Source organism: Leopardus geoffroyi, chromosome C2 (genome assembly GCF_018350155.1).
Source record: "Leopardus geoffroyi isolate Oge1 chromosome C2, O.geoffroyi_Oge1_pat1.0, whole genome shotgun sequence".
Lineage (NCBI taxonomy): Eukaryota > Metazoa > Chordata > Mammalia > Carnivora > Felidae > Leopardus > Leopardus geoffroyi.
This window is the reverse complement of record NC_059333.1, coordinates 65,083,699-65,095,479: the sequence shown is the minus strand read 5'-3', so window position 1 is coordinate 65,095,479 and position 11,781 is coordinate 65,083,699.

Here is an 11,781-nt window from a genome sequence, read left to right as displayed (position 1 = left end):
AAAAAAATAAAAAAAAAAATAAAAAAAAAGAATTCTTGGGTTGCATTCGTTTTGTCTCCATAAGAAAGATGTCCTCCAAAATCTTCTAGCTTTCCATATGATGAATAAAAATTTCTTTACTACTTTGTAGTAAATTATTCTTTCTGTTAGAAACTCATAATTATTTTGTTATTGTTGGACTTCAGGAGTTTTAACATGGTGTGTATATTATATCAGGAGTGTATCTTTTTCAGTCAAATTTGCTTAGGGTACACTTTGTGTACACATTTAATCTGAAAACTTGGACTTTCCCACACCTCAAGAAAGTTCTTTTATTATTTGGTTATTTTACTTATTCTTGTCACAATATTCCATTGGTGTCATTTCTGGAACTCCTATTACTGACATCTTAGTTCTCCTCCATCTGGCCTCCAAGACTTTGATCTTTTCCCTCACAATTTACTTTTCTATACTTTTAGATGGTTCTTCTAATAACAGTTCCAGGGCACTAATTTGGGTCTCAGTGTTTACCACTTCTGTGTCAATTAATTTACTGGGATAGTTAGGTTGAAAATTAAGGTTTTCAGTTCTAGAAGATTTTTGTGTGTGTGCTAGTGAGCTGTACTTGAATTTCATGAAGTACTTTTGATATACTTTTGGTCAGTTGTCCTCTTCCTGCTATGGAAGAAGCACCACTTTGCCAGGTGCCCATTTTGTTTGGTCTTGTCTTCTCTGGAACCATTTGGTGTGTTATTCTCTCCTTTTGTGTGACAATGGGACTCACATCTAGGGTATCCCAAGCAGCAGCAGTCCTGATACTAGTAAAAGGTAATGTGATCTCTACCTCATGGAGTGGTGAAGTGGAAACAGCAGTCTGGGATCTCTGGAGAAAGTTGCGTTCTCCCCACACCTCATACGTTCTTGTTGCCTGAAGGGCAGGGGAACTTCAGTTCCATAGTTCAGCATATCTCAGCTTCCTGGGGACTTGTGAGACCTCAGACAAAAGGGCAATCTTTACCTTACTCTTAGGGGGTGAAAATCTATGGGGATGGAGCTCCTTCAAGGTATCCAATCATTACCCCAACTCTTTGTGGTTTCAGGCTCCCATGCGCTGTCCCCATTAGACATAAATTGGGGCCCAACATCTCTCTGGCATTTAGCTGCCTGTCAGCCCCAGCAGTTAACTGGGGGTAGGAACAACAGATCATGTGAATTTAGGAGGAGAGGGGAGACTTGTACCAGTTACCTTTATTCTAGACTGCCCCTTCTTGTGGAAGTGTAAGAAACCTAAGCTGCTTCTGCATAAGAATAGTAAGGGAAATGGGAATAGGATTTTAAGCAAAACAAATGGAAAGAAAATGTGTGTATACATGTCAGATGTTAATTTACCCATGAGAGCAAAGGAAGACATTCATCTTAGAGGATGGTGGAGAGTTTGGGACATTTCATATTGCTAGTGTTTTATTAAATGGACTTTTACCTAGTGCTCATTGATTAATGAATTCTAGTGATGTAGGCTGCAAAATGTGGTCATTAAATAAGGAATGACCTTAGTCTTATACAAAATATGTCCTTGGGGTCAACTTAATGTCCTGTTTTGACCCATCTGAGGTAGATACAGTGTGGGCAGCTTTTTAGGAGTTTCTCTAAGCCTTTCATATCCTTGAGAAATCCTGCCTTGCTCAGGGACTATTGGGGCTGACGGCCTGGGGTTCCTTTGAGTAGAAAAAGACACAGTGTATATTCTGAAAGCTCCAGTGATTTCCCAGTGTGGGAAATCTCTGGTCAAAGGAGAGGATGGGAACCTTGTGCTAGTCATTAAGCTGTTGTCTCTCACCTCCAAAGATACCCTTCTGTACTTTACTTTGTGATAGTTGTCTGTCACATTTATGCTTTGTTAGCTGGTTCCTGCTAGGATTTGCCAGTAAGGGACACTAAGAGGGAGGCTGCAAGGCTAGAGGAAAAAGGTGGGGTTTACTCCTTTCTCTCTGCTTTTTGTTCCTTTGAGTATCACACAGTAAAGCTTCTTCACTCTGACAGCAGCAGTTCTTTCCTATAGCAGCAACTGAATTCATTTGCAGTTTTTCCAACACTTGGAGAATCAGTCTCATTGTACTCCCTCCCCTCCCCACCCCGAGCCCCAGTCTACTGGCACTCCCTTCTCTGAAGACTGTAACCCTCCTGTAGGTTTTTTTTAATTGTTTCTGAGTTTAAATAATTACAAACTCTTACGTTTGTTCCTCTGGTTCTAGGGCTGATGGCTGTTTCTTATACTTGCTGCAACCATGATACCTTAATGTTCTTTTATACTTTCAACTTTCTGATTAATAACTTTATATAATTCTTTATATTAAAATTCTTTCGATTCCAATTTCATCTGTGTTTTCTGTCTCCTGAATGCTCCAACTGATGTAAGACCTTATCTGAGTTTGTATCTGGAACTGTAGTGTGGATTTTCAGTCCATGCCACATGGGAGCTCTTGAGACAGTCTTTGCAGAAAATAGGAAGAGGCATGAATGTTCTTACTTTCTCACTTCTCTGGGCCTTCTGTGAAAATAGATCACTTGGATCCTACCTTATACAGTGGTTCTAATTGAGAGCCACTTCTTCCCCATAATGCTGTTTGGGGCACCAGAAGTTACATTCTTCTGGGGGAGACTAAGCCAAGAGTGCCTAGGCACCCAGGAAACAAGGCAGTGATGTAGAGGCATGATCCTTGGCCCTACTGAGAGTCTGCAAAGCCAGCCAAGGAGTCCTGGAAAAGGAAGAGTTAATGTTGTAGAACTCTCTGGAGTCTGTGGCCAGAATGTGTAGGAGAGACTTATGATAATGCTGCTGTAGTAGCTGCCATAAGTCAAATTATCAGGGTTTACGGGAAGCCAGGGAAGGCTGGTCTACAATTAGGAATCTGGGCAAAATTTTGAAGGATGATTGGCGTATGGCTAATAATAGTATCTTCACTTTATTGAACACTGTATCTTAAACACTTGACATCTATAATCGTACTTAATCCTCACAACCACCCATTTTGTAAATGAGGAAATAGTTTAAAATAGGTTCAGTAATTTACTCAGTCATACAGTCAAGTGGTTAGTAAATACTGGGAATGGGCCTTGGATCCAGGTCTGTCTTGAAACTAACACTCCTAAGTACTATTCTTGACCTTCTCATTATGCAGAAATGTTGATAGGTGAGAAGTCAGTATCCCAAGTGGGAAGAAGACCATAAGCCCTTCTTTGGCTCTAACTGCCTAGTTCCCATTCCTCCCTGCCAGTCTGAGATTAATTTTAGTAAAAATAATGTTAATTTGAAATAATTGATATGTGTTTTACCTCTAGGCAGTTTGACCTTTTCTGTCTTTGGTTTATTTGTGTTTACTTTTTGGTAACCCAAGATATCCCTTTAGAGAACAAAATCACTTCTTTTTTCTAACTCTTCTTTCTCTGTCCCCCCCCCCCCCCCCCCGCCTGGATCTGCTTTCATATAATTGATTGATTTTTAAACTAAGCTGGGTGCTTTCCTCTGTGACCATAGGAGGATTTTCAACTCGCCCACAAGTTATTTAGCACACACATGAATAGAATTAATCTCACATCATGGCAGTGGGAGAGGGAAGAAGTGGCAGAGGGAGTAAGGGTCACCATCCTCTCTTCCCCCAGTAGATAACACATTCCTGGAAGGCAGAAACTCTGTTTATGACTCCATACTGCCTAACCAGTGTTGTTAATTGGTGTTAAATAACTGACCTAGGGCTTCTGTTTTAATGTATGTCCAATAAGAACATTATATGTAGCCATCCACACTTTTGCCAGCCTGTCCTTATGCCTGATATTGTTGATGGTGATATAAATAGAGCTGTTTGATGGATTTACTGCCAGGTCCACAAATGGGTGGTGGTGGCTCCTTGCTATTAAAACAACAACAACAACAACAACAACAAAAACCACTGCTACTCTTTAATAGACAAAAACAGTTTGTACCAGCACTCAAATTTGTAACTGTATAAGGTCAGAATATTTACATTGAAACTTAGTGGAAGCCTCTGAAAAAGAGGCTTTCTGGAACCACCTTATAGAAATGTTATGTGACAATGCATTGGACTTAGAGTCAGAGGACTTGAAACTTGGTCTCATCACCTATTAGCTGTGAGCTCGGTGTCGTATAAGATCTCAGAACGTCGGCATCCTTATTTCTAACACCTGACTAAATCACCTCACAGTACCGTGTGAGTTAGGGTGAGATCAGCTGTAAGTAACAGAAAATTCAAATCAAATCAGCTTATGTAATAGAGAAACTATATTAGCTTATGTAATCGGAAGTCTAGAATTAGATAGGCTTCAGGATTGGTGTGATTCAGCGACGATGTTATCAAGAATCATGTCTCTTTTCATCTCTGTCCTTTTTTGTCTTTCCTGGTGCCAGCTTCATCCTGAGAATAAATACCCATTGCTGTCACAACTGGAGAACCATATGTTTCCTTGTCCACATTTAGAGTGTGTATATATGGGGATACTCTGGAAATCTTTTGGAAGAGAGATGATGCTTCTTTCTTGCAGACCCCTAGAAAACTCCAGTGTACAGTCTCATTGGCCCACGATGTGTCATATTCCTACTTTTAAACCAGAAGCTGAGGTCTGGAGCTGGGATAATACTTGTTTTCCTACATGCCCCACATCTAGAACCAGGTGTGGCATGACTTTCTGCCAAAGCGTGTGGGCTACAGCAGATAGAGTGTGGATTCCAGAATGGAAATCTTGGCAGCTACCAAGAGAAGGGGGTATGGAGGTTGGGGTAGCTACTGCAATATCTGTAATAGGAACATTGAGGATAAAATCAGGCAATTTATGTCAGGCTGTGGTTATTCAAATTATGTGTCCCATTGAGCCTTGAGGGCCACCTCTGAGGGGTGTGAGGGAATGGAGGGACAAGACACTCAGCCCCAATCTGCCCCTAACACACACACTTTCAACCAAAGTGGCTCTGACCCCTTAATTATGAGAAAATATTAGAACCCAATAAAGCCCTGTATAATGGTATCAGTATTACGAATAATAACAAAAATAACAAAACTACCGCTGTATTAATTGGCTTAGTTTTATGTCCCATGGACTTTGCTATTCACTATCTGTTCAGCCAAGAGAAGAAACAGATCATTTTGTATCTTGCCTAGGTCCAAAAAATATTGAGTAATGCTGATCCCAACAAGCTTATGTCATTCTCTGCCTATACTATATTTGAAAGCATCCTTTTTGCACCTGCAAATGCAGATTGGTTTCTGTTTACTGTTGCAAGAGACACCTTTTATTAAGATGTAAGCAGAGTAGAAATAAAATTATAGAAGAAGTCTTCAGTTTTGACCTTCTTGACTTTGTTGCTAATAAACTGTCAAGATAACACATTACCTTATAAAGAACACCTTAAAATATTCAAGACTCCACTGGTCAAATTCCTTAGCCAAAGGAAAGATAAATCTATGTATAAACAGGTAGATTACCAATTTATATTGTCTGTTTCTTGTTTATCAGTCATTGAAGTTCAAGGCCACAGTAGCTTGAATTTTTCCTGTCTGAAAGGTTAACTTGGTGTTTTTGGATAAGGGCTCTTAGCTCTTCAGTCTTTTGACCTTGGAATGCCATTCAGACTACAGCCTCTCCCACTAATGTGGCCTCAATTATTCACAACGACTTTAATCTTACAAATTAACCAAATCCCTTCCACTGACCTTGCCCAGAGCGCCTGGTAGACCTTTATCAGTTAATGAAATTTGACTTGAAAATTTTGAGGTTTTTATCATTTATGTTTAATTTTAAACTCTTTTTTTCCCCTTTATTACAAGCGTTAAAGCTACAATGAAGAGCAGACTTGCCCCCAAATCTGACAGCATTGTTTTAAAACAATAGATTTTATTCAAATCCTAAGCAATAGAATAAAATTGTCCTATCATCTGTGGGCCGGCCTTGGATATAATATTTCTTCATCTAGTATTTGACCTTAATTTAGAAACTCCTGTCTCTTCCCTCCCTCCTCTGTCTCCTTTCCTCCCACTTTCCCATCATCCTTTCTTCCCCTTACCGTTCTTCTTTTCTTCTCCTCCGCTTCCTTCCTCTTCAAGGGCTGTAAGATAGATTTTGTCCTTCTCAGCCAACATTGCTTGGTTTTAGGATCTGCTCTGTAGGTTATTGGCTAACATGTAATTTTGCTCATGAGATCAGCTATTCTATCCTGTATTTTCTGACCCTGATGAGATTGCACTATACCCTCAAGTCCACTTACAGCCCCCACCCCATCCCTTTGGCTTCATCCCAGACTGTAGTTCATCTCTGGGGTTCATGTTAAGCTCTTCTGGAACTCCTTTCCCAGCTGTCCTGGCACAGAATACTGGAACCTTAAGGATTGGCTGTTCTTTACTGGAGCATTGGTTCAGTAAAATCAGGACTGCATGCTGTGACCAGGTGCAGGCAGGTGATGTAAAGGTTGTTTCCACCTCATTCCTTGTGTGGCAGGATTTTTTTTTTACCATGATACCCTGGATTCATTGTCTCGCCGCTTTGAAGAATGAAGAGGTGGACACAAAATGAGTAGCAGGCAAAAGTTTATCAGAATATAAGATTAGGAAGGAAGAATAGAAGGAAAGCTCTCTTTATAGAGAGGGGAGATTCGAAAGTGAATGCCTGAGGACTGTAGGCAAGGGTCCTTGTTTTATAAGGTTCTGGTCAGCCCTTCCCTTATCCTTCCCCCTTGTTCGTTCTTAGGTTCTACCCTTATTGGCTTGATAGTTCTAGGTGCTGGGTTGTCCGTTCCTCATTGGCTTGTTTCCATTGTGTGAAGGGTGGTCTATGGCCACACTTAGGTCTTTTGTCAAATTCCAGAAGGGAAACCTGAGGGGGGGTAGGTGGGGTCTGTTACATTCATAAGAGGAACCTTATGCCTGAGGGAGCTTGCTGTGGTCAGACACTCCCAGCGTTGTTCCAAAACTCAGGGTTTTTTCCCTGAGTTTTTCCCCACCCAGGGACCTCAGGCCCTAATCTTTCCCTGTCTGCCTACTGAATCCTATCTCTTCCTACCATACTTGGAAGCTCACGCTCCTTAACTCCCTACTCCCTGACTTTCTTCAGAGACTACTCAGGGCTGGCCAGGTTTGTCCATTAGATTCTAACTGGGGACATCTCTTTCCCATGATTTAATTTCCACCTAGGAGCATTTGCTTCTGGATTGCCACGGGCTGTTGTGCCACCCAGGCTAGATGGGCTTCATGAGGGTGCCTGTGACCAGTCATCTCCTGATGAGGCTGAGGCCAGGATCTCCCACTGCTGGTCTTGCATGCACTGTGCTCCCTGTCCCTGTAGGTAGGGCTGGCATGAGGGTCTGGAGGGAGGTTCCTGTCCTGGACGTCAGCACAGAGCACACCACGGCCATCCCTGGTGCTGGCTGGCATCCATCACACTGGCCACTGTTACCCAGCTTGGCTCTTCTGCCATCCCCACTGGATCCCTTGACAGGATTTTTCGTTCTTAGTCTGTCTCAGGCAGAGTCTGCAGATTGAAATCAAAGGATTATGCTTGTCAAACTGACCCCAGGAGGGGCAGTTCACTGTCACAGTACTCATAGCCCACCCTCCCAGTGAGTTTTGCTAGCTGCCTATTAACGTGCCTCTCTGCCTCTCTCCACTTTTCTGCATGAGTGTCTGTAGACTGGGAAATATTTTCTGTACTGACTCTGCGTTCAGATGTTGGCTTTACTGCCTTCTGTCTGTGTGCCTCTGGGCAAGCAAATTAGTTTTTCTGGGCTTTAGTTTCTTCAGCTGTAAAATTGAGGCTGTACTATTATCTCCCTCAAAGAGCTCCTAGAAGACATAGACAACCTAATGTCTATGAGGGACTTAACCCAGTGCCTGGCGCATTGTAAATGCTCAGTAAACACCTGTAATAATTACAATCATACCTATAATTTGGTTGCACTTCTGTTATCTGTCAGTGTTTTCATACTCACTATCTGATTTAAACCACCCAGCCTTCTGGGAGGCAGACATTACTGTGTTTCTTTTATATATGCAGATACCAAGACTCAGAATTAAGTCATTTGTCCAATGTCATGCAGCTAAAACATGAGAAGCTTACTCATTTGGACTTCGGTGTGTATGAATTCCAGAGCATTGGCCTTCTTCCCCGCTGTTACCTGTCTCCCAGCTGGATAGCACAGCTATAGCTCAGTCAAGTTCCCAATGTCCTGTCCAGGCCCCTCCCCATTAGGGATGCTTTATGCCTGTGCACCCCTCCTAATTTACAATCCAAGAGATCTCCTTTCCTAGGTTCCTGAATTTCGCCTCAAGCCTGCCTGCCCAAGTCCCCATCACCCCTAAGTAAGGGACTCACAAGCACTGGCCCCATTCCCTTTCCCTCTTCTTCCTGCTGGGCAGCCGTGGTTGGTCATTCCTAGGCCTGATCACCTCTGTTCACCAGTCATCTCCTGGTGATGGGCAGTGCAGGAGTTCAGATGCAGGGATCAGGCCTGGGAAGCTCCATGTCCCACGTGTGAAGGAATAGCTAAAGTGAGGATCACCCAGCAGGGCATCTGTTGTTATTTTCCCTTGGGGATAGCTAAATGCCTTCAAAGTGAGCTCAGCTAGCTGCTTGGGACAGCCATTTAAAAAGGTTTATGTGGATAAACATAACAAAGGCACCAAGACTTCTATGAGTATATGAACAATTCAGATGTAACCTTTGGATTGGGATTAATCTATCCCTGTCTCTCCTGTAGCTCATGCCTAGTAAGTATGGTCTGAGATGCTAACAGATGTTATGAAACTGCATGGGAAGAGGGACTCGTGGTCAGCTATGTTTGAGACATGCTGAATTAAACAACTTTCTCCAGTGGAAGACTTTGCACAGCCCTAATACGTGAATTAAAACTCGCTGGAGAGAATGTTGCTTGCAACATTTCCAATCATGCTAGACCCTGGAATTTTTCCTTTTATCCCACACAGCACCCACTAAAGCAAGTATCTCAGTAGGCTGGGAGGAGGGGGACTGGGGCTTGATCCTGAGGGCCACCAGCAGCCATGTGACCTGAGCAAAAGCCACTTCCTTGTATGGGCTGCAGCATTATCAGCCACATAATGAGGTTATGGGGCCACTAAATGAGGTCTTTCGAATATGCCATTCCACCTCTGGGTTTATTAGAATCCCTATTTCTTGCATGTGTCCTTTCTGGGAGATGGAGGGTTGAAAGGGGGTTAAAGAGGAGGGAAAGAGTCCAGTGTGACCATTAGTAGGCAAAAGCAGTCTGCTTATTATCTTTTATGGTCCTATGTTTTTCCCTTGGAACTCAGTATACTTGTGTACCCGATTTTCACCCCACATCCCTCTTATGCATTTCCCAGCCCCTCATTTTCCCTCATGCTCTGCCATCTATGACCAGTCATCAAGTTGTGTTGGTTCAGCCTTTGAGATCTATCCTTCAGTTTATCACTTCCTTTCCATTTCCCCTACCATCACCCTGGTTCCTGCCATCATCATCTCTCAGCGGGACACTGCAACAGTCTCCTAGTTGGCATCCCAACTTCTTGTCTTGCTCCTTAAAATCCATTTGCTACTCTGAAGCCAGCTTAGAACTTCTTCATTGGAAACAAAATTTACAAGATTTCTCTTTCAAATAGCACTTTTGCAAGCATACTAATGTCTCAAGAAGGGATTACTGGCTGGGACATGGAAATTGTTTGGCCTTATAGGACTTATTTATCTACTCATTAAAAAAAAAAAAACAACAACAAAACTTTACCTTAGAGAGGGAGGGAGCCAAAACATACGAGACTCTTAAAAACTGAGAACAAACTGAGGGTTGATAGGGGATGGGAGGGAGGGGAGGGTGGGTGATGGGTATTGAGGAGGGCACCTTTTGGGATGAGCACTGGGTGTTGTATGGAAACCAATTTGACAATAAATTTTATATTTAAAAAAAAACTTTACCAAATGTTTACTGTATGCACTATTCCAGGTGCTGGGCATACAGTGGCAGACAAGACAGATTTAGTCTTACTCCTATGGTGGTTAGAGTCCAGTGCTGTGGTTCCCAATCTTCAGCATGCACCAGTTCACAAGGATGCCTTGCTAAAACAGAATCTGAGCCCAACCTTCTGAATTTCTCAGGTGATGTGGTGTGGTTTTTCCAGGCACCACACTTTGAAAAGCAGTGGCATAATGGAAGAGAAAAGTACCTGAATAAAATGAGTGAAACAATTGCCAGTCATAGTACATGCTATAAAGGGACAAGGGGCCGGAAAGGATTTACTTAAGGGGAGGTGGGCAGGGAAGTTCACTCAGAGAAGGTGATATTTATGCCTAGGCCTAATGGAAGACTGGGGTCTAGTGAGGTCTGGCAAAGCATGTTCAGCAAAAAATGAGCATGTGCATAGATTGTGAGGTGGGGAAGAGCTTGATGTATTTAAGAAACACAAAGGTGGCCAGAGCAGCTGGAGCACAGAGAGAGAAAGAGGAGGTTCAAGAGAGATGAAGCAGTAAGACCATGTGGGACATTTCAAGCTTCAGCGAAGATTTATTCTCAATGCAGTGGGAGGCTTTCGAAGGAATTCTAGGCTAGCTGTGGAATGGAGAATGAATATAAGGAGCAAGACAGTAGTCGGGTGGAACACCAGCTAGGAGACCTGCTCTGGTCCAGGTGAGAGAAGACACAGGACTAGGATGTAGTAGCTGCGGAAGTGGAGAGGAAGGGCTGGGTAGCAGGAAGGGTTTCAGTGGCTCAGCAAACAGCGGGCAGACGGCTGTGAGAGAAAGTGCAGAGTTCAAGATGGCCCCTGAAGAGATTCCATCTAGTAGGGCGCTGTAATGGGGTTTATTTACAAAACAGCTGCTCAGTAATGTACAGAGTTGTCAAATCACTGTGTTGCACACCTGAAACTAATGCAACATGTGTGTCAACTCTAATAAAAACAAACAAAAATGTGTTCAGGGAGACGTAGCCCTTAGGTAGGTGTGCCTGCCCTAAAGCACACACTGGGGCTCCACAGAGAGGGTTTCCAGCATGGTTTTCTGTTCACAGACTCACTGCTCCTCAATGGGAGCCACTCCCAACCTCCTCACATCACCGTCAGTTATGCCTTTCAGCTTGTAGCTCACCTTCCTGTCTTCTAATCGTTTGTGTAGAGAGCTCCATGTAATAAATGATGGGTAATTTGTCATGTAGAAGAGTAGGCATAGAAGATCATCCGGGAAGCTTGATGCACTGCAGATTACTAGTTGCCATCCCTAGGGCTGCGGTTGTGGGTGGGGTCCAGGCATCTGAGCTCTCACTTCGCATTAAATGATGCTGATGCAGATGAGAAAAATACTGCTTTACCTCCATGCTACTCAAAGTGCAGTCAGTGGAACAAACCGTCAGCATCCTTGGGAGCTGGTTAGAAATGTGGATTCTCAGGCTCACCATGGACCTTCTAAATCATAATCTGCATTTTACTAAGATCCCCTGTTTTTCGGGTGCATGTAAGGTTCAGAGACACCCTGCTGTAGATGGTATAGCAAAACTGACCTCCATTGTCTCTCATGATGGATTTTGGAGAAGTCAGGGGCCTGCCTCAGGTCCTTTGGGGCTTTGGTTCTTTCTTTTTTTTAAACTTTATTCAGTTTTCCACATAAACCAGCTCAGACTTGGCCTCTCCTTTCTTCTGTGCCCTGGGCAGGACTGGGCACATCCTGGCCCAAGGTGAGTAGCTCTGGGATGGGGGCCCATCCTTGGCCTGGGGAAGAACTTATTCAGTTCTCTTTCTCTGGGTAGTAAATGTGTTCCTG